Source organism: Lepeophtheirus salmonis, chromosome Z, assembly GCF_016086655.4.
Source record: "Lepeophtheirus salmonis chromosome Z, UVic_Lsal_1.4, whole genome shotgun sequence".
Taxonomy (NCBI): Eukaryota; Metazoa; Arthropoda; class Copepoda; order Siphonostomatoida; family Caligidae; genus Lepeophtheirus; species Lepeophtheirus salmonis.
This window is the reverse complement of record NC_092584.1, coordinates 19,802,559-19,825,840: the sequence shown is the minus strand read 5'-3', so window position 1 is coordinate 19,825,840 and position 23,282 is coordinate 19,802,559. Positions and strand designations below refer to the sequence as shown.

General features: G+C 30.8%; 1 protein-coding gene across 3 annotated transcripts in view; it reads right to left on the bottom strand.

Annotated features, from left to right (window-relative positions):
* The window catches only part of bma (SCY1-like protein bma), a 91,871-nt gene extending 84,812 nt beyond the window's left edge, over positions 1–7,059 (bottom strand). For all 3 annotated transcript variants that reach the window (XM_071893718.1, XM_040726176.2, XM_071893719.1), the window contains exon 1: positions 6,794–7,059. The gene's annotated coding sequence lies outside the window, so the exon portion shown is untranslated. The remainder of the gene's footprint in view (positions 1–6,793) is intronic.
* Positions 7,060–23,282: the final 16,223 nt, after the last annotated feature.

The window sequence follows — 23,282 nt, the reverse complement described above, 5'->3', positions numbered from 1 at the left end:
TTTAATTTTTGAAATATTTTTGGCAAAAAATTTAATTTATTTTGACGGTATTGGATTTTGAAATTTTGTTCCAAAAAATAAATTTTTGAGAAATGCTATGTTTTTTGAATTTTTTTTTCAAAATGTTTAATATTTGAATTTTATCCAAAAATTCTAGAGAAAATTCAATTTAAAGGTTAAAAAACCACCATTTTACGAGGTTTGTTTGAAAAGGAATAACCTCTCGGTTTTCAATTTTGTTTTCGCCAAATGAATTTATTTTAAGTATAAATAATACAAGTTCCAACAGAAAAAAAGTTTTTGATTCTACAATCAATGGTTCCGCTCCAATATTGATTTGTTTTCAATTACATTAAGGAAAAAATCAATAATAAATGGATCAGATAATATATAAAAACTAATTGTTCAACAAATTATAGGTAATTTAAAAGCTATTATAATCGTAAATGTATTTTTATTGGTAGTCCCTAATGTAATTTCTTCCCCGGTCCACTAAAAAGAATGGATATTATTAAAACTCCTTTGTTCATTATTCAATGTTCTTTTGATTCAAAATGTAAACAGTTTATACATTATACTTCGTTATTTTTTAATCATCATAAGAAAAGTTTATAATGTAAATCAATCTTAGTTTTTAAGTCTACATAATATGCAAAAAACCGTAAAAAGTATTCTTGTATAACTTTGTGATATCGGTAGATGAAGTGTTCAAAATAGTATAGATCCTTAATTTTTTTAAAGACTGGTCCATAAAAATCTCAATTTATTACTTTGTCATTCAATTTTGGCTACTTTAATAGATTGACTTAGCTATCTGGACAAATACATAGGTTACATACTCAGTCGCTCCGAGATAAATAAATATACAGTATGGCTAGAAAAATTTAAATAAATAATTTGTATAACTAATTTACAAATAAAAATATTTATTAAATTAAATAATAAAGTTGATTATGCAATTTTGAGACAAGGGCGAAAAATCTGACAACCCGAACAGATTTATTTTGGGTTCATTTCCGCTCATTCCTGATGCTGAAGTCCTTGAGTGCATTGACACTTGAATGGAGGAGATGACAAGCAACGCTCCAACAATAAAAATCAAAAGGATTTAGCTTGGGTGAAGGAAGAGAGGCCACAACTCGTTTTTCCAAAAAATTACTTTGCTCCGAGCTGAATTTAGGTCACTCTGACGATATCCGCTATTTTCTAGTAACATAAGCCTACATCGGCGTAAGTCAAAGAACACAAATTTAATCCGCACTTCATTTTGACAAACTTAATTCTAGCTTGATTTTGTGTTGACAAACTGCATGCATAAACATTTTTCTATAGTGGGCCAATAAGAAATGAATTTTTCTTAAGAGTAGAGTTATGAATCTTTCTACCCCAATTTACATCCAATTTCAGAGTATTAATATTTCTTTTAAATCCCTCCCCATAAATTGGACAAATTCTTTGTTAAACTATACTAGAAAGTTTTTTCATACGCTTTTATTATATGAATGAATAATTAAGCCAACGTTCTCAATGAAGCCTACATATATTTCAAAATTATAATTATTTTGCCGAAAAATGAACAAGTATATGATATTTAATGCTAATAAATTATTTAAAACTGAAAACAAATATAATTGAGGACTTTGTATTGAACAATATTTTTAATACTTCCGTCTTGCATTTAAATATGTGGGGGTCAACATAAAAATAATCTCGAACAAAAATCTGGAAAAGGAGAGATATATACTCATATCTTAATATTTCATCGACATATTTGAGTCAACTAAAGGCACTGACTTCAAAAACCTGGGTTGATTTATAATACCACAGACTTGTAGCTATAGTTTAAGAGGTTTATTTTATTTAAGAGACTTGTATGGACTCCGATATGGCCCCTATAAGCCATTAAATATATCACTTTCTCATTATTTCAATGTAACGATCAATTATGGGTACTTTGAATTGATCTTGCGGTCCTCCAGAGGGTTAATTAGAATATTTTGTTGATAGAAATACATTTTTTCATTCATATATACATATAGCCCAATATTTTATATACATATTTGAGTCAATTAGAGACTCAATTATTCTTTTTATTTTTTTTATTCATATCATACATGTAGTTATTATTTATTACGTTATTTCAATGTATAATAAGAAGTTTTATAATAATTTTATTTAAGTAAAGTATCCCTGTTCTGTTCGAAAACTTGTTTCCAAAAAGAATGAAACTTCTCGTAGAAGCCCTTCTTGACCCCATGGATAAAAAACTTGAACAACCAACTTTTATAGTCCTCTATTGAGGCCAAATTTGTACCCCTGAGTTTTAAATATGGACACGAACAGGTTGTTGTCACTTGGTGTCAGGTCTGGAATGTTGAGTGGATGCATAAATTCCCATCTTAACTCACTGAGCTTCTGTCGAGTCATCAAAGATGGGTTAGACCTGCATTGCATTGTCTGTCTTGATGAAAAACGATTCCTGTCCTATTTGAGTGTTTGATTTTTTTTTTTTTTTTTTTTTTTTTGTCGCTTTCGACGCGTTTTTCCCTTTTCAATAGTAAAAATGTAAAATATATCTAATTTCTTTATTTGAGACCTCCATACTCGACGCACAATAATTTACGAATGGTCCGTCCAAGCGCAATACTGTCCGAAAAGTGTTTGTAGTATACACTCACGCCTTGACAACACGTTATCGTATGATCCAATCTGACCAATAATGAACAAGGGTATACTTAGTTAAATAAAAGAGCGGGAAATAAAAAATTACTTTTTCTCTAACATATTATTTACAAAATAAATATAGTATGAATTCCTAAGAATTGCGTTACATTAATATGAATCAGCATTTTATCCTAAATTAAACTCCCTTGCCAAAACTTACATCTAAATGATTAAAATACTATCCATAAGTTGAGTGCAAAATTATATCAAATAACCATATATCAAGCATTTCAAAATTTGGCAATCAATCTAATGGTCTCCCTAGATGAAAGTCTTCATACCTCTGTACAATTATTTTAAAACTATTAATTTATCTAGCTGACTCAGACAGTTTGCATCCATACACCTTGATATTTTTTTATGAAAAACCTGCATATCAAGTTGCAGAGGACAGAAATATCCCTCCTAAGTTTTCTCGAAGAATTGTTTATCTACGGTCCAATTTATTAGCAATAAGAGATTTGGGGCTCAAAAGAGTATTCCCCGATTTTCAGAGCTTTTTTGTCTTCGCCTTTGTTTTCTCCCTCCACATTAAGAGAAACAAATTCAAGTAAAAAGGAAAACCAAGGAGCACTCGACAAATAAATGCAAAATGTTGTTCAAAAACTTTCCACAGTATTTAAAAGGACCGTTTTATTCCTAGACTTCAGCAAGTTTCAATTGAAGATATCTTGTTCGATACATGAAGATATGAAAGGTTAATTCCTCATCTTTAATTGTCAGGGCCCTGGATGTAACTGGTGTAAGGGGACACTGATATTTTCTATTATTTAATAGGAAGTTTGTGGTGGGGGTGGTAATTATATTGCCATTTATTGCTTCCACTTCTAAATCCCTAGGATTTACTATAGTCTTGAAAAAAAATACATTTTGCATTCATTCTGTGTCACGATATTCTCTGTTGTTGTAGAATCCCTGTAACATATAATTATTTTGTACAGCTGCCAAAGTCTGAGAAATATACTCCAAAAAAACTGTTTTTTTGGTCAGATCGAAAAAAAATGGTTGCCTTTAGAGTATTAACATTTCCCCCCGCCACATAAAGAGAAAAAAATTCAAGTAAAAAGTGAGATAAATTACGATACTCAAGATTTTGAGCAATACTTTAAAACTTGATTTGAGTTACTTATATTCTACCCAATCTGTCTCTTTTACAAAAAAAAAAATCTTCATAGAAATTACAGGATAATTCGTCGAAGAATCCACAAGTAATCCACACTCGATTTTCTGTAAAAAACATTCTAGCTTGTTTTGGTATCAAAGGGCACATATATAACTTTTTTTACCATCAACTCTTTTAGGAACCAACGTATAGCTTACCATTATTCTTTTTCATATGAGGCACGGAGCTTAAGCTACACACACTCACTGCTACGTTTTTATTTCCTAGATCCAGTAGTCACGCACGCCTAAAATATTAAGCACACTTTCAAAAACGAGTCCTCTACAAACAGACTGACTTACTATTAATAACAAAAAGTAAATTCTTACACTCTTAACTTACAAAACAAACTATGTAATTTTTTTCTCAAATAAAGACAAATTTACAAGAGTAAAAAGTATTAGCTTTTTAAACTGAATCTCATAAAATAATTAATTTAATTAAAAAGTGTGATTAATACAAATGATTAATTTAGGAACATGAATATTTTATCATGATTTTTTTTTAAATAAATAATTTTTATTTATGTAAATATATTCAAATAATTATTAATTTGTCGAGTGTCAGTATCAAATAGAGTGGGGGAAAAACTTTTTTCATCTTCAAGCTATTTTAGATAATATGATTTTTGACTGGTCCATATGTATCTTTCAATAAGCCATTTATTATTTAAAGGTAAGGTTTTGATCTTTTTCATGAATTTTAAGGCTTTAAAAGTCGCAGTTATTTAATCAAAGTCAAAAACCAATGAGCTCTATAAATATCTGGAATGCCGCCTTATCAAATGGACAACCTCATCCATGGTTTCAATAAAATTTTAAAGGAGAAATAATATGGCAAATTCTTAGCCAATATGTAGAGAGTAGTCCTGATAAATTGTGGAGAATTTTTAGAGGGCTTATAACGAACAAACTAGAAAGGGAACAGCCATAAGTTTTTATTATTTGAAAGCTACATTTAAGGATATTTAATTTTTCATAATGAAATCCACCTTTCTTAAAAACTCCGACCATACGGCACCAGAAGCTTCGGTAGGCCCGTATAACCTCGTTAGGACCTGGCTTTGCCATTATATGTTAATTGAATCCTTCAGGCCCTCCCCAGAAGAATGATACTTGGCACAGGCTTCATATTCGACCCCTTCCAGAGAAAGTAAAACCATGGAATTAATTGTTTCCGAGACATATGTTAGCCAAGTGGTTGGTGAAATCCTTGAAAAGAAAGGACCTATGGAACAACTGTTCCATAAATAACTCCCTAAATAGAGAGAACTGTTGTCCAGACATGAACTCGATTTTGTACAAACTAATTACATTTTCTTAAATGAATAAACTTATTCCTAACTCGAAAGAAACGTTCCATTTGCTTGAACTATCTTGTGGCATAAGTCCACCTCTAGTAGATGCATTTACAGAAGTGAATCCTTTTCTTCTGATAAATGGTGTAGAAGTTCTTGGAGACATTGAGGGATTACTTCAAGACATTGACTTTTGAAAGGTGTATGTGATTGAAGAGGAAAACAAAATTGAAAATTTCTTGAATAAATGATATCTCATTCAGGAGACAGGTAAAACACATTAGTGTTGGATCGATTCGAAGATTATGGCTGCAGTCGGTATTGAATGCGGTAAAGTCGGTATTAAATCGCAGAAGCTTTGATGTCTCCGCTTCTTATGCCTGTATGAACTGCTCAAATTATTTCCATACGCCATCTTAGAAATGGATTGCGTCTCGAGTAATGACAGGAACACTGGAGGTATTAGGATACCTATCAGGTAACCCAAATTGTTATTTCTTCAATTGAGAAAGAGACACCCCTTCACAACTTCTGTGGGAGGGCTCAGTTTTAAAATCTGTTTATTCCGCTCTTGGAGAGCTGGTAAAGGAACTCGTCGGAGACTCAGTCAGCAGAAAGCACTTTTTCATACAATTTTCGAATGAAAGAATATATCATAATACTGTTATCATGAAAATTATATTATACATCTACGCCATGACGGCATCCAGCTCCAATCTTGAGATGTGTGTGATAAATATTTTAAGAAACTCTATAGGAATTTTAGATATAATTAAGCTTAGATACTAAATATTTTCAAAATCCATTTGTTTTATATATTGTAATACCCGATTGTGGTATTCTGTAATATGTTTCCAGTATTTCAAAATCTTTGAAATAAATTCTGATTATGGACAAGAAAAACTTTTTACAACATATAATAACAGAAATGAAAAGGGTGGAAATCGTACAACGAGCCCCAATATAATTTAAAGAACAGAACTTAATTGATTATTTTATCTAATTGATCCATTTTCAAAAAAAAAAATTACAGCTTGCTTTTTTTTTAACACGTCACATATTAACAAATACATCATGTATCAAAAAACTGAAAAGGGATATGTGAACCCCGTTTTACAAATATATATTTCAAGAGTGAAAGCTCTAGGCTTTTCTCTGAATCATAGTTTGAGAAAACTTTTGTGATACAATAAATATTTATACAAATTTACAAAAAAAAAGCCTTTTTCATAGATATAAATATATGTGGTTCGTCTACAATAAAGCAGGCTAGAATGATTTGTCTCAAAATTGAGCGGGGAGGACATATTTATTCTTCAGCAAATTATTTTCAAATTATACAAACAAATTATTCGAAAATTCCACTCAAAGTAGCCAAAATTGATCATCGTAATTCAAGAATAAGAAGTTGATATATTCTATTTAAGCTCACTATATCGGGTCCAATGCCAGTCTCTTGAATCAAATTCATACTTTATATATATATCAAGTAAAAAACAATTGGTATTTTCTGTTGTTATTTTCAGTATTGTTTTAATGTTGACGCAATACAAATGTAAAACAAATTTGAATGATATAAATAAAAGATTAAAAAATGACTATTAACTTACGTATTCCAAATATTATAATGTAGTTATTTATTTTTTTACTTATTCAATAAAATTCACTTATTCACTTCCATTTGCAAATATTAAACTTCACAAATATTCTCCTCATATATACAAAAAACCAACTTGTTGCAGGTCGAACGAATAATGGTTATTTTCCTCTCTTTTTTGTTGGTTTTTTTTGTTTTTTGTTTTTTTTGTATTACCTTTGCAGCTAGTACACCTGTTGCCTCTTTAGCTTTAACTGAAAGAAGAAAGCTTTGAGTTGTGAGCAAAAAAATATATAGAAAAAAAGAGGGGAAAAAATTCTCTTGTTTTTTTGTTTTTTTTTCTCTTCGTTTTTTGTTTCGCTGCCATAGGCTGTAAATATACAAGGCATAATTGATTGTGTGAGCCTTAAAAGCTGTACTTATGTTAGATACGAGTGTTTAATGCAGCAAACTTTTAGGTGGTGTACACCCATAACTGTATACCTATGTATATGAATAAGAAATATCCTTTCTTTAAATAAGTCTCAAAGAAGGGGATTCTTGACTACTACACGCCTTCACACACACACACACGAACGAGGATGATATCATTTTTAATACCACTTGACGTAGAACATTATTCAATATTCAAACACTACCCTTACAAATAAAATATTCTATTATCCCTCTTTAAGGAAACTGGGAAATTAAACACCCAAAGGTCATAAATGATTTTAATTCCTTTAAATCTACGTTTTACGGCCAGACCTTTTAAGTAGGCTTCTAAAATATAAAATTGGATATCTCGGTTAAAGTGAAAAGTTGTGTACCTGACACTGAGATGGTGCTGCGTGCGGTAAAAAATTACGTTTCATTCTGGGTACAAGTGTCATACATAGTTATTAAAATCGTGTGTATATTTAAATAATAATAACAACAGTTGAAGAAAAGAAAATTCATTCCTCAGATTACAATTCCCAAAAAGAGAGTGAGGTACAAAATACTCCATATTTTAATTATAAGTCGTACCTTTTTTTTTTTGACTAGTTTAAACTGGTTTTGCTCAAGTAGTTTGTTTACGTGAACTGCTTGAGTAAAGATATTTCGGGGTTTTTTGTTTTTTTTTAATGGAAAAAGTTCAATATCATTCTTTATTTTAGAAGGATTCTCTCAAGGAAATTGATACAAAGTTGACAGGGGACTCTGCTCAGTCTATGTCAGCTGTAGAAATGAATTCATGAATTTAAGAGTGGTCGCATATACCTCGAAGATTATCCACGTGAAGAACGCCCAAATTTACTTCACAGTATGCTCCTGAAACATTAAATCAATTTGTATACAATTCTTTATTATTCTTTGGTGTGCCTTGTTTATAATTACTTTATAGATTTAGTCATTTTCAATCGAGGTTTGGTGTGTTTAAACAACTGTTTTCCTTAAAAAATTATTCCTCTAATTTTTCTTTCGATTTCTTGGATTCTTTTTTCTTTTCAATTTGGGGACTGAGGCCAAAGAGATCAAATGCATAGAGTGCTTACCCTGAGATAAAAAAAGGTAATTTTTTGAAGCCGAAAGTTAGTGGACCAAAACAGTTTAAAATATAGTTATTTATACGCCAACGACTCCAGATTTTGTATAAAATCATTCTTTATTTCCATAAAAACTGAAGAACTCCTTACAGAAAATGAAAAATACACTAAGGAACGAACATAAAAATAAAGCCCCCTCTATCTTGTTAATTAGCTATTTATTACAAATAAAATTTGATACCTTGGTCAACTAAGACGGTGTTCACTTCTTCTTCTCATCCTTTCCCCATATTTTGTATCTCTATGGCTGAGGCGTAAGAGGATACCGAAAATTATTTAATTTTCGTAGATAATATTATATACGCAACATCATCAAAAAATAGATGGGCACTCCTATGATTCCCATAATTAGCATAAAGTAATGAATATTTTGTAAAAACTTTTATCATAAATAAAAACTGGAATGCTTTGCTATCAGAATTAGTAATTATATTTGGTAGAAAACCCAACCTCCTTCTGTAGTCTTGATAAAAATAAGGAGTCTTTTCTTCTTTTTTTCGATGTCCTATATTAACACAAATATATTTGAGCATATTAATTGATATTTAATAGTGGAAAATGTTTGGAATAATTAAATAAGTGATAATAAAGTTTACATTACGGGGATTATTCTGATTTTTTAACTGTTTACCATGTAATTAAACACTGGGTGGGGGTATCCTTATTGTAAAAATGACCTCCCCACCTTATTTAATTGAACAAAAAATCCAACTATGAGCTTTTTGAGCCTATCAACTTTAATATACACTTTTGAAGTTAGAATTGCCACGGCTGCTGGCAATAAACTGGCAATAAACTGGCAATAGACATTACCATCTAAGTAAAGCCCTTCCTTTTACTCCATTTTTTTATGGTTAGATACATTTTTTATTAAATGTAATGAAGAACACGTAACAAATAATTTATTTTTAAATGCTAAAATGTGTTTACCAATTTATTATTTACTTTGATTTTCATATATAGCGTTTTTTTTCATGTCGAAATAGGGTACTGAATCTTAGTTATACCCTAAAAACTTTTTTTTTTAAATGCTTTCAAGGACAAAACTTTATGGATTGAAAGTTTTAATGCTCATATTCGTGTTCTGAGACTTAAATAACAATAGTAAAAGTAGGTTTGAGCCTGCAGGGTTTCCAAAACCTTCATTTTGTTGAATAGTGTTATGGGTAAAACATTTTTATGATACTGCCAAGGCAGTAATTTTTACTTTTTTTTTTTTTTGGGGGGGTCTGACGTACACTAGTGGACGACTATGCTACAGTCGACAGTTGATAAGGCAGACCATAGAAGGAATGATCACCGCTGTAGTGTCATGCAACCAGCCAATATCATTATGAGTAACCAATTTCACTGACAGAAGGTTCTCACGACGATGATACCATTTCGACTTTGCAACTCAATAGTAATTAATGTTCTAACACTAGTCCAACAAACAAACAAAAAATGTTGTTAACCATTGAAACACTTTGTCTATTCGACATTTCTGGGTCATAGACTTTTAAATTTTATTTTTATACTTTTGCGACGGTTTTATTATTTTTTTTTTCTAGGCATACTACATTTTAATGATATTTACTACTATAATTATAGCCAGAGAGTCTTCTGTGCGTATCTTAAATGACCTGCTGGATCATTTTTGGATAACAACGGATAGAGAGGAATTTTTAGAACACTATTTTGGGAAGGAAGAAAGCAAGGTTAACGCCATATTTACTAAAAGTCAACAAATAATTTATGCAAATAGGACTAGAGGTGGTTTATCAGATCTATCGTGCGTGTAGACGTATACTTATATATATATATACATCTTGTTATTTGATTATATGAAGTCCCCCTGAGAGCAACTCTCCCCCCAATATCATATATGTGCAATATAGAGAACTCCATTACTTTTCGAATTGATGGCTTAGTAAAGTGTAGCTCGTATTGCATAAGTGCCATTGGTTTACGTTAGAGGGTGTTAGAAAAATAAGACTTTGCACTAAAATAACTTATACGACAGATCTATGATTGTTTGATTCAGGACGCATCAAAAATGGACAAGAACAAAGTGAAAGCATGGCATGTTAAAGCGTTTTTCTTCAATTGAGGCGAAAATGCCCACCAGACGGCGTAAAATGTGAATAGTGTTGATGGTCCTGATAATGTAATAGACAATCATACGCTATTTTTGTTTCGTCAAAAACGTGAGCAAAGGAATGGAAATCGTCGAGTCCAACTTTTATGGTTTTGCTTTCAATGCACAATAGCTTGGGAGCCCCACCCTTTAGAAAGACTCGAACCTTACTAAAATCATCCCCATTATGAAATTATATCAATAACAGAAAAAAAAGGTGTTGAAATATTTGTATAATATTTTTAGAGCATTAGCACGAATGGTTTAAAAAGAGAAATAATTTTATAAAAATAAACATTAGAGTTCTTAAACGACATTATATCAGCCTTAAGTGACTTTTTCCTTATCAAAATGCAAAACAAATCAATATTGCTCCTGAAGTAAATCTTATAAAAGCAAATATTGTTTTTCTAAATGAAATATTAATTATTTACCTGCCAAATAAACTCATTTGGCAGAAAATAAATAAAAAAAGCAGGTGGTATTTTTTTAAAGTTGAAGTTACATAACACTAGAACGACAATGACATCATTTTTTTTTAATACCATTTTGACTTTGTGTTGAATGGGGAAACCTAGATATTCTTATCCATTAAAAAGTTGTATTTAACAAAAAAAAAATGAGATTTCCCAATTCTACATTTACACTTCAAAATGTATTTTTTGTAAAATATTCTATATTTATTATTAAAACAAAATACTTTTCTAATATTAAACAAAACAAAAAAAACTGCTAGCTTTTTATTCAATATTAAAGGCTTTTTACAAATGTATTTCTAGAAATGCATTTTCGGTCATTTAATTATTCGATTTTTTTTTTCTCCTATAGAAATTTCACAACCAAAGGCTTTTTAATTATCCCTAAAAGGGTTTTTTATATGTAAGCGGAGGGTGGAAACTATTTTTGTACCATTGATTTTTAGTTTTGTTCAAATAGTTACCGTAAAGATAATGAATTTTTCCTTTTTTTTATTGTTTAACAGCAAGTTAAAAGTAGTATAGTAACTATGCAGATATGGTCAGACGTATTTACACAAATTGTGTTTGACATGTACGCCAGCTTTATTCTACTGACAATTGTGTTTTCTTGTCAGCCAAAGTATTGATATAAAACATTTACTAAATATTGTTTTGTCTCTGTCTTCCAAATGAAAATTCAGAAGCATTTAGTTGCATTTTTAACCATAATTTTGAGATGCTTTCTTTAGGGAATATGCATTGTATTGTAGTCAACTAACATTTTCTATAGTTGAACTTTGGATTTTAAAATGGCTCCAGTTATAAATAGGCCCTTCCAGAAAGAGTTATATCCATCGACACCTTATATTTTTTATAAATTCATCCTTTCAAGTCTTGTTGATCTCAATAATACTGGTTTTTTTTCTGAACTTCCTCTTCATATTTCTAATCCATGGATATAAACAGAAAAAGTGACTATTTTTCCAATTCCTCAACTTTATTTCCTTTTCATTTTAAAATTTTTAAGTTAAACATAAGAAGATTATCTTTTGTTACACAAAAAAAACAACCGTGCTGTGGCTTTAAAACTCAACCATGTATTTTTTTTTAATCTTGTGTAATAGTAAAAAGTTGGAAATTCTTAATACCAAACTTTTTTTATTATAAAAAATAAAATAAAATCGATATGATAAGTAATACGTGTAGTATTAAATAAAGGATAATAATTTAACAATAACTTCTAAAGAGGGATAATGTTGAATTACGGTCTGGAAATCTTTGAGAGCTCTAAGATCGTTATGATTTTAGTGGAAAGTAAACTAAGAAGCTTTGTCTGGACCTGTCTCAAAGATAAATTTTGTGAAGATCTATCTTGAAAAAAAAAAAAAAAAAATTACACCATCTCAAGTCAAACACAAGAGAGAGTTGACTAGTATTTTTAATCAGTGTATCAGATCAATAAGTGATACTTATTTTATTATTAGTTACTGACAACCATTGATGAAATTATTTTGAGGTGGGAAAAGACCACAAAGTTATTTCTTAATTTCAACGAATGAAACTATACACAACAAAAAAAACTTGATTTTACCAACAAAAAGTTTTCTTTCAACATTGTTTTTTATAGAGACAAACTTTCCATTGTATATATATATACCAAAAAAATTAGAGAGAGAGAAAAAAAAAGAATTTGCCTTAGTGTAAAAGTTTTGACACTATAATTGAGCGCTGGGCTTTCACAAAATATAGATATATTTATATCAAAATATATATTCAAAGAAAAAAATATGCCTCTTTAAAAATCCGTATTTTGATGGAATCATAATAATAGACAGTTTACTACACATATAATATTGCTTCCACCAGCTCTTGGGTGTTCCATTGAAATCTAAACACTTACTAATTCAATAATTAATATAGGTTGAGTGATTGAAATTAATTCATGTTTCGATAAATTAAAAAATAAACAATTGGTTAGAAAATTTTAAAAAACTTGAGCTTTCTAGTACGTTTCGAGAAAATGACACTTGAACGTGATCAACAAATTTCCATTCGTACAATGGCGTCTTCAGGACATCCGTTTACGCATCAGCATATTACGAAACATATGAGATGCCGAAAGGAAATGTTAAATAGGCCAACTTAGAACCGGTGGAGTCAAGAAAACAGCCTAGTCAATTCCCTCCAAGTCCATGAGGGGCCAAGCAATGGACCTCGGGATTTTATCCCATACCGTCTAAAGAGCTATTAAAAAAGGGAGTGGATAGAGCCTTGTGAAGGTTGATAGGCCACTTTTGACACCAACAATTAAAGAAATCCATCTTCTCCGTTGCAAAACTCTTTTGAACTCTTTTTGAGATTTTGGGCCTCCCTAAAGCTCTGATGCCCACCCTTCGACCACACCTTTCCGGTGCATGTCGAAGGGAAAGCCACCAGTGGTCTTCATTGAAACACCGAGGCCCTTAAAGCCACTGTCAGTCAGCACTAGGACACGATTGTAGATGACCACATCCACAGCGGGTACCATACCTTCTGCCGCCGCCTGGAAGTCATCATTTCCGCTTAGGGTGGCTACATTAATGATTAAGAAGGCTAAGAGATGCGTCTATTTATAGTATTAATTTTGTGGAAATTAAATTCTGAAGTAGTAAATCATATCTTGTTGAAGTTTAAAGTTCAATGTCTTCCGATTTCAATGGACCACTCGGTTTGTTATTATATTGGTCCTCGATTCTACTCCGAAAGGGTGAATTCATGGAGGCTGCGCAGTTAGTTATGGAGTAGTAAATAGGTTCATTCAACCATAAACAGGAGAACGAGGAACTAATCCAGATAGAACACAATAAATTAAATTTGAAACATTATTAAATACCTCATATTTATAGACTAATTTGTATTTATCCTAATAAACTTGCTCAAAAGTTACAACAATTAAGAATATACTTTGGTATGATAATATAGTTTGAAATACAACTTAGAACAAAAACTCAGAATACCCTTCACATTTCGGAATAGAACTGCACCCACAAATAAATAAAAAGCTCTGACCCATATTGGATTAAGAGAAGCTGTTCCCTCCTCCAAGAATTACAGAATCATGTTGACAGTACTTTAAATAAAATAATCATAATATTGAGGTTGCAACTACAAAAATCATTGAATTCCTTTTAGTTCATATTTTTACCAACTCTCATTAAATATTAAATATATCCTACCAATTTTAATATCTGGTGCATCAACATAAAAAAAGGATCTCTACGAACCTACCTTGTTCTAACATTGATCATGTGGTCTTCAATTCACAACTTGGAATATAGTTTTATGTAAGTTTCAGTTGTTAATTTCTAAGCTCTTTCGGAATGAAGAAAAATAAACCGCATGTTGACATGGTAACTATGTCAATTTGAAGACTGCTGAGTGTAGGAGTACATCATTAAATTAGCTGTGAAAGGAAGGAACTTAATGTAAATCCCACTCCGTATATCGGAAAGGGATATAGGCTGGAATTACCCTGATGCCCATCTTTAATTATAGTCTGAGACTAACAAGGACTTACATTTCTAGTCATGGACGAATATACTACCCTTCAATGCTTTGTAAAAAAAAAAATTGATAACTAATGTGGTCACCCTGTCGTCAACTTGGAGAATGTTTTGGAGGAAAGCAGCTGAGCTGTTATCATGACATTTCATTAAATTAACTCCAAGCAGCTATGAGATCAAATAAATAAATATAAGCCCAACTCCGTATCTAGTGATGATATAGCCTCGAATTAGTCAAATCTCGATCCTCAGTTCTACTCCGAGTCCAATAAGGACATACACTTTAAATACTTCAGCGTAATCTCTCTTGATTTGCTTAGCTAATACATTAGTGGCTATACTTTATAGTCTATAGTATGTTATATTCTTTCCTAAGATTTAAAGCTCTAGACCAAGTAACAAAACACGATCGTTAGCCTGAGGATGTTCAATGGTGCAGCCTTTGAACACTTTTTTGCAAGGTGTCACTTTTCTATGACGTATCTCTGTTATTCGTCTGAGTGACGCAGTCAGTGATGTAATAAAAGAGGATTATGAAGCACGCCTCAGCTCTTACTTTAAAATTGATGTGGGGCAATGATGTAAATCCGCTGTGGTTTTTTTAGCTGACCTGTTAATTTGGGATTGGTTGTATGGATTTTATTTCCCTTAGTAGCTGTCATTATTGTTATTTAATTCCTGAGTAGTGAGCATCCTTTCGTAATATAATTCAATTATATTCCAAAACTGTTTGAACGTTCGTGTGTACTCAGAACCCTGAGGATTTTTTGCAGAGTTATGATGTTAAGTCCTTGTTGGACTCAGAGTTGAATTGGGGATTGAGATCGGAGTAATTCCAGAAAATGGCGTAGTTTATACCCTTTTCTCCTTCCTCTCTTGCAACAGATGATCTAATTAAACGTCATGAACATTATTCTTTCTCTCCTCCAAAACATTTTTCAAATTGTTAGAGTTAACATGTTAATTTTCGATTTATTTCTTTGCAGGCCCACTCCACACTGGATTTTCACCTAAGCTGTGGGGAAGGAACAAATTATTTTATTCTTTGATTTAAATTAATAGTATAATAATAAATGTATAATTTAAGATACATACAGTGTTCAATTATTGTCAGGGATGGGAACTTGGACTTGAAACTTGACTTGGACTCCATAGCTTAATTTTAAACAATATGTTTGATATATTAATGGTATATGAATAAATAACACGGAATAAACATTATCATCTTTGAAATGGAATAAAGGAATGAGTGGATTTACAAAACTATGTATCATCAAAATCTTCTCTAGCTAAGTTAAATCCGTCTTCCATATCTCGAATGTGCATCTTCTAAAAAGTAAAATATATTAGAAAACATCATATCTCCAAATAGTGATTAACCTCTACCTCTTGCGGGGAAAAAAAAATATGTGCACCAATGCATTTTTCTGCTATTGAGCTCAATGGTCCTCGTTTCCCTACTTGGTTTAAAGCTTACCTAATAATGAAAAAAGAGTTAGAACAGCGTTAGAAAATAAAATAAAATATTCAAATAGTAACTACGGAAAGCCCGGCCCTCTTTAACTACACTATAATTAAATGCAAATCCAAAAGCAGTACTCCCCAACTAATCTTCTTTGTTATCAATACCAACTACCAAAAAAAAAAAAAACACTATTCAGATTACCAAATATAAATTTTAAAAAATGTCACGCTAGGAAATGCTCATAGTCTAGATGTAACTAAAAACTGAATGTGAACAATATTCAATATGCCTTTTATCTGCTTATACAAAAATGCATTTCATTAACTTTATTCTAGATCATTCTAGAATTTTGAATGCCGAATGAAAAGAAACAATTTAAAATAGAGATATCAAATATATATTCGTTTTATTTGATCCATTTATTGCATCAGTCTGATGAATAAACAAAGAACCTTCTGATACCAATTTACAAATGTACTAAAATGGCAATATCATTTGTCATCAACATAGGCAAAAAATATTAGTATGAATGATTTTTTTTCCTTCCTTTTTTTTTTTGCAATAAAACTTGAGTAAGTATCCCCCCCCCTAAAAAAAATGTTCGTGTATTCAGTCAAAAGGATTTGGACTGATTAAATATAAGTAAAAATTAAAGTATTGAAATTACATCGTATGATTTAGAGATCGTCTTTCATATTCATATACATAATTCATATTTCCTTCTCTAGGAGCGCCTGATAATCGAACCTAGGCCCATGGAAGGCAATGGAAAATATGTGTGTGTTGGGGATGTTAAAAAAACAACTGAAAATCAATATAGTAACCCTTGAACGTTTTGCAGGAGAGCCGCTTAGCTGTATGACTTTCATTAAATCACCTACAAGTATCTGCGAGCAAAAGGCCATGAACAAAGACATTGTAAAAAGTTAGACCAAGGTTTATCCTCAATTCTAAACTGTTGCCCAACCAGCCCAACACTTATAATTTCGTATGAAATCTTCAAGGTTACTCTTCCTATTTTAGGAGCTCAAACGAAGGACGTGGATATAATTGAACGTCGTCGGAAAGGAAGTTTTATAAATTGAATTTTGTATGAAAATGGACAGTTCATTTGAATATTATTATTCTAAATTTTCCGCGTAATTATTATTATTTTGTAGACTAATAAAGGTTTCAGGTTATATCTGAAGCAATGTTGCAATACATGTATTGTTTTTCTTATTCATTTTCAGACGAAAAATGTGTTAAAGGATTCAAAAAGGCAAGGCGTAACTCTGAGGACAGACCAGAACATCAGGGTGGCCAAGGAGACTTGGAAAGGATTTAAAAAGATGGCAGGAAATGGAGGAAAATTTTTGAATCAAGATGAAATATTTCTCAAGTCCATGGAGGCCAAGATTAAGGAAGATCAAACAGCATCAATTCGTCGCTTGGATAACGAATTAAACGTGGACGAAATCACCATCAGTAGGGCATTTCATGATGAACTCGGCTTTAAAAGCTTTGACAGGACTCTGCAACATCTCCTCAACACTCAGGATGAAGGCCTTAAGGCTTGAGGCATGCAAAAAAGTCCTTATAATTACTTGAAGATTTATCGATCGACTCTGAAAATAACGCATGCTTTTGCATTATTATATTTTTCTTTTTAAACTTTTGAGTATGAAAAAAATCAATACTCGCATAACAGTTAGTTTATTCTTTGCAAAAATTTTATGCAAACTATTTATTTTTTTAGAGAAAGGAGGATTTTTTTTGTTTAATGGTTCCTTAAAGGAGGATTGACGTGATAATCTGCCTTTAGAGTAATGCGTCAAAATTAATTTAGATGTGTTTTCATATATAAGATTAATTAACTATATGGAGTAATGTAGCTCAATGGACAAAGCTCTGCTGAAAAATTATTCTCTTGAACTCAATTTGCATAAGTTTGTTCCCCGGTCGTTCCTTGGGAAGGTTTTACACTTTATGTATATGGCCTCCAGAGACGATTCCTAGGTATAATGGATTAATTTTAATATTATAATGTTACTTAATCAGTACAACAGCATTTCACCAATTAAATATATATATATATTTAATTTGGATAAAAATATTGCGTAATAAAGATCTAACTTTATGTTACAAAGCTGTCACAGTGGTGTTAAGGGTTAATGCAAACCATAAATAATATATGAGATTTGCAATGTGCATTTTATAAAATATTACTTTTTTTTTTGTCAAAGAGAATAATACCTAATGTTTTTGTATGATAAAAGAATAGTAAAAATGAGAGACCTCATTGGAATCTTAAAATGAAGGAAGGAAAAGATACACACGTCATCTTATTTTCTTGGCTTACAAGATGTACATTCATTTAGGGATAGTTTTTTTGTACATATCTTTGTTTTATTCCTTGAATAAGACGAGGAGATATTGCCTCAAAAGTATGTTTGCTGAAGAAGAAAAAAAGGAATAATTGAGAAAGTGTTGGATCAGCGAAAAAAAAATCAAGAGATAGCAATTCTATCAGTCCGGTCCTAATACAATTTGTCAGTCCTAGAACCGATCCTTTATGGTAACTACCACAGCTAAAATGACATAGTTACAATGTTTTTTATCTGACTTTTTACCTCTTTGAAAGAAAACAATAAATCCGATGTTTAAAGTAGGAAGTGTGTGGCTAGAACTAATTATTATAGATTCTAAACAATCACACAACTCCAACACACCATTTTACAAAAGTATATTTTATAGCCTAAATAAGTACTATTGAGTCATTTGAGTGTAGAGGCTATAATATAGATTTAATTTATAGTTATAGATAGTGATTAGTTCTATGTAGTAAATAATTGTGGTGTGTAAAAAAAAATTGGAATATAAAATATTTTACAAGATGAACAACAAATGAAATGGATCAAAAAATATCTATTGCTCATACATTCATAAGTTTCTGAACATCATTTATGCACTCGTAACCGGGGAACGACAATATACTTTACTCTGAGTTCTAGAATTGTGAAGGTAATAGACCTTAGAGAACGTTTGAAATTTGTGATATGAACTTTAAATAAGTTAATTTTCAAGTTTTATAAATTAATCGTACTTAATACTTATAATTTATAACAATGTAGAAAAAAATTTAGGAACACTCAATGTAAGCCCGTAAATTATGAATAAATTATAATAATTTTTGTTCCTATAGTCAAAGCAGGTACATATTTTCTTACTCCAGCTCTGCAGCCCTTTGATTAAAGTTGTTAACTCATCACTACTCTAACGAACTCTATGATTAAGAATGTTACATTTGTAAGCTAGTCCTCAAATAAACAATTTGCTTCATCTTATTCGAATAAATAGTTATATGATTAGAGAAATAAAGTGTTTAAAATATTTATTAGTTCAATGTTGGGTGCTATAATCTACTAACTGGAATTTATCCAAAAGTCCTGGTTGTATTTGAAGTTTTTTAGTACAAATCTGACTCTCTAGTTCATTTAGTTTTAGAGGAAATTAAAAATTTTCACGAGGAAGATACAAACAGTGTTGGAGTGCTGATAAGTTGTTCTTTCTAGTTGGAGTAAATCAAATATTTAGATAGTAATCAAGACTTAAGAACCACAAGACCCCATATAAAAGAAACAAAGGCTCTAATATCTTTTATCCCACACTACTATTTACACAACTAAAAATAATGTCGAATCTGTAAATTAATTACAATAATAGATTAGTTAAAGCATTCACAGGCTGTGTATACTATAAACATTATTAAATAATTGTGATAAAAAATTACCTTTCAAAAAACATTTTATCTAATATATATCCCTCTCTAAAATGATTAAATGTTATCAGTAACTCATACTGATATAAACGGTTAAACATTTTGAATATTCAATAATAAATTAAACAAAGTCCATTTTTGAAACATGGTTATTTATGACCATTCCAATACAAATTTGTTTATGGCGAAAGACTCATCCTACACTATTTGTATGAAAATCTAAGTAATAGGAAATTATGGGATATTCACAATATCAGAACAATGTTGTCAAATAGTTTTTGTAAAAAATAACAAAAGCTAATATAGCATCCAATTATTTTTCGTAAAGGGTAATTTGGACTGAGGTTAATGTCAAGGGGATATTGTAATCGATGCAACGAAGGTAGTTTCTGAAGTTCATGCCATTGCACAACAGATTAGTGTTCAATTTTTTTCTCAAAAAATAACATGACGAAGATTTCTATAAGTTGTAAGAAAGGAATCTTTTGAAAGATGTTGACGCTGCGTAGGTAATGTATAATAATTAGTATCAAATAGGAGTGAAAAAGTATACTGAAGAATATTCATAATTCTTCAATAAAAATAGTAAATGATTTTAACTTTCCATGGAGCTCTGTTTGTCACTTTCTTCACAGATTGGAGCTGTTCTCAATCATTAGACTGTCATGCCAGGACCTTGTGTCCGTTTTGTCCATTCCATATGGGCTAAAACAGTCTAAAAATAGAAATACACAAATAGAAAAGTAATTCAGGGCCTATCATCGGTCTTGGAGAGGCAGACAAATCTGGATATACTATTTCAAAACATGGAGTTGTTGCCTTCACAAAATCTTTTGCTGAAAAAAATCTATTTTAAAGAAACTACCAGTAACAAAAAACAATAATTTATCTGATTTTTATGGCATAAATGTTGTGTGTCATTTCCTTATTTTTCATTAAGACGTATATGTTGAAGTCTTTGGACCTGCATTACAAGCTAGAAAATAGGGGAATTACATGATATTGGACGAGTTGAAAATTAAAAAGTATGTCCAGAATGTAAATGGTTTTTTTAAATCAATTAAATGTCGCAAAAATTATACAATGGACCTTTGTTAAGCGTGTAACCATATAGAATGATGCGTAGTAGCTAGAATGAACGGGTCGTTGATCTTAAGGACTCGTCCCATTTGGCTCCTTAGTTAGCTGTTATAATAAAACAAATATATTTAAAAAATAAGATAAGGAAAACAAAGTATTAACTAGTTAATAAACAATGAGTGACGTCAGAAAAGAAATTTGGTTTCAGAACTCAACTGCACTAAGTTTTTTCTTTATTTTATATATTTTTCCCCCTTATCAGAGTACTTAAAAATCTTCGAAAAAATTGAATTTTTTTATGTGATTAGATGTGTCTTTCAGAAATTTATTTTCGAAAAAATTTAATATTTTAACAGACGCCAAACACTTTTGGCTAACCACCAAAACAAGAAACTCAGTCCTACATGTATATACACAACTATTGAAGTGCGTCAGAGCTCTGTGTTAATCACACACTGTATTAATTATTTTATAAATAATGTGTTCATTCTTCAAGTTTTCTTTGTATGTAAAAGATGTTACAACTAACCCTTCCAAAGGGTCTGATTCTGTACCTTAATGCTGACCATCAGGGTTTGATTGAATAAAAAAGACTAGTTTTCACATTTAATATGAGCAATTGTTGTCTAAAAAAGACTATAAATCCATAAATAATACAAAAAGACTGTGCCCGTCATTTCATCAATATTAATGTGTATTGTCAATAATTTTGTTACAAATTGATTTATTTAACAGAATGTCATAATAAGTATGTAGACTACGAACATGTTTGGAAATGATTAATTCTAAAAATAAGGATATACCTATATTAAGACGGTGACTGGCCAACTTTTTTCGAGTTTTGATTCGGCTAGTGCCAAATATTTGGCCTGTGGTTAGAAAATATCATAGAGGGCATTCAAAAGCCTTGTGGTCACTTGGGGGAGAGGAAATCCAGCCTAAAAGACCGACACGTAGACTTACTTAAATGAAAATATTGCACAACTTTTTAGGAGGGACGGTGTGTGGAAGAGAAGAATATTCATACTACATACTTGCAAGCGAAGGCTCAATCGCACCGCTAGAAAAGGGTTAGAAGAATTGATAAATTACTAAAATGACATTAGATAAATTTAAAAAGTCAAATGTCCACCATTTGTCATATCACAGTTTTTATAAATTTATTTAATTCCTATATCAAGCCCATCACAGGTCTCTTTTTTAGTGATAGGTATACATTAGACTATTTTAATCTAAGACATTTGTGTTTTTTTCTTAAAAATATGACAAATGGCCTTTTCAACTTATAATGTGTAATTTTAGTAATTTCCCAGTTCTTCTACCTCATTTGTAGCAGGTTTGCTTGAGCATTCACTCATAGGTGTCTAGTATTCCATGGGAGGGGAAGGAAAAAATAAATAGTCACATGAATAAACGCAGCTTAGACTATGTGAGATATTTCTATACATATTATGTATAGATGATGAATCTATTTTAATCATTTCATTTTTCATATTTTAAATTAAAATAAAAAATTATTTTATTCGATAAATATGTAAAACGTATATGTTTTGTACATTATATCACAGATCTTATGAAATAAATATATATTAAAGAAGACGTAAGGTGGGTTATCACATATATCATGCTAGTACATTGTACACGTCTTACTGTCTATAATTTGTTCGAGGAAAGCTGCCCTGTCGAAAATTGCCATGGGGAGATTACCCTGGAGAAACTTCCACGGTGGAAAGTTGCCCGTATTTTGTTCAAACTTCAAAATATTTCCGTCACCTTGGGTTGCGATAGGTGCTTAGATGTACCCATGGATCCTTAATAATCTCCGCCAAAGAATAATCATCCTCTACGTAGAACTATTTTTTCGCATTGGAGGGTTTCTTGGATGATTTGGCTGTGGTTTTTAGCAATCCCAATATTCCCCATAACCAATCTGTGGCAGAGGAATATTCAACCATATTTTAAGAGGCCCTAAGCTCTTTGTTCCTTCCCCTCCTTACCAATCCTCTCGATCCATTTCTTAAAATATTAGATTGAATTTAAAAAATTGCAAGGAAATTGTATTTCAATAATATTACTCACATTATAAGGAACTTTCTTGGCAGATGGTACAAATTTACAATATGTTTATTCATAATGAAGTTTGAACGAAATACTTGCAATTTTACTAACTGGTAATTTAATCTAAGGCAATATTCCACTAGTAATTTTCCGCAGAACCGTTTTCCTAGTAATAGATCTAAATATTTATATGTATATGAATGATATTTTTGTAAGAGCAATTTTTCTACCGAACTCATTTATATATTTATACCTATATATCTATATGCATTTACAAACACTATAGATGTGGTAATAACGACATAACAAGAGTTAGTATATATATGTGTATACGTGTACACGCAGGATAGGTGTGATAATCTGATTTAACCTAATCTAAAAAGTGTTCAGAATATTAAAAATAAAGTATATAAAAAATTTTATTGAAAAAAAAAATTGCTAGTAAATGAATTATG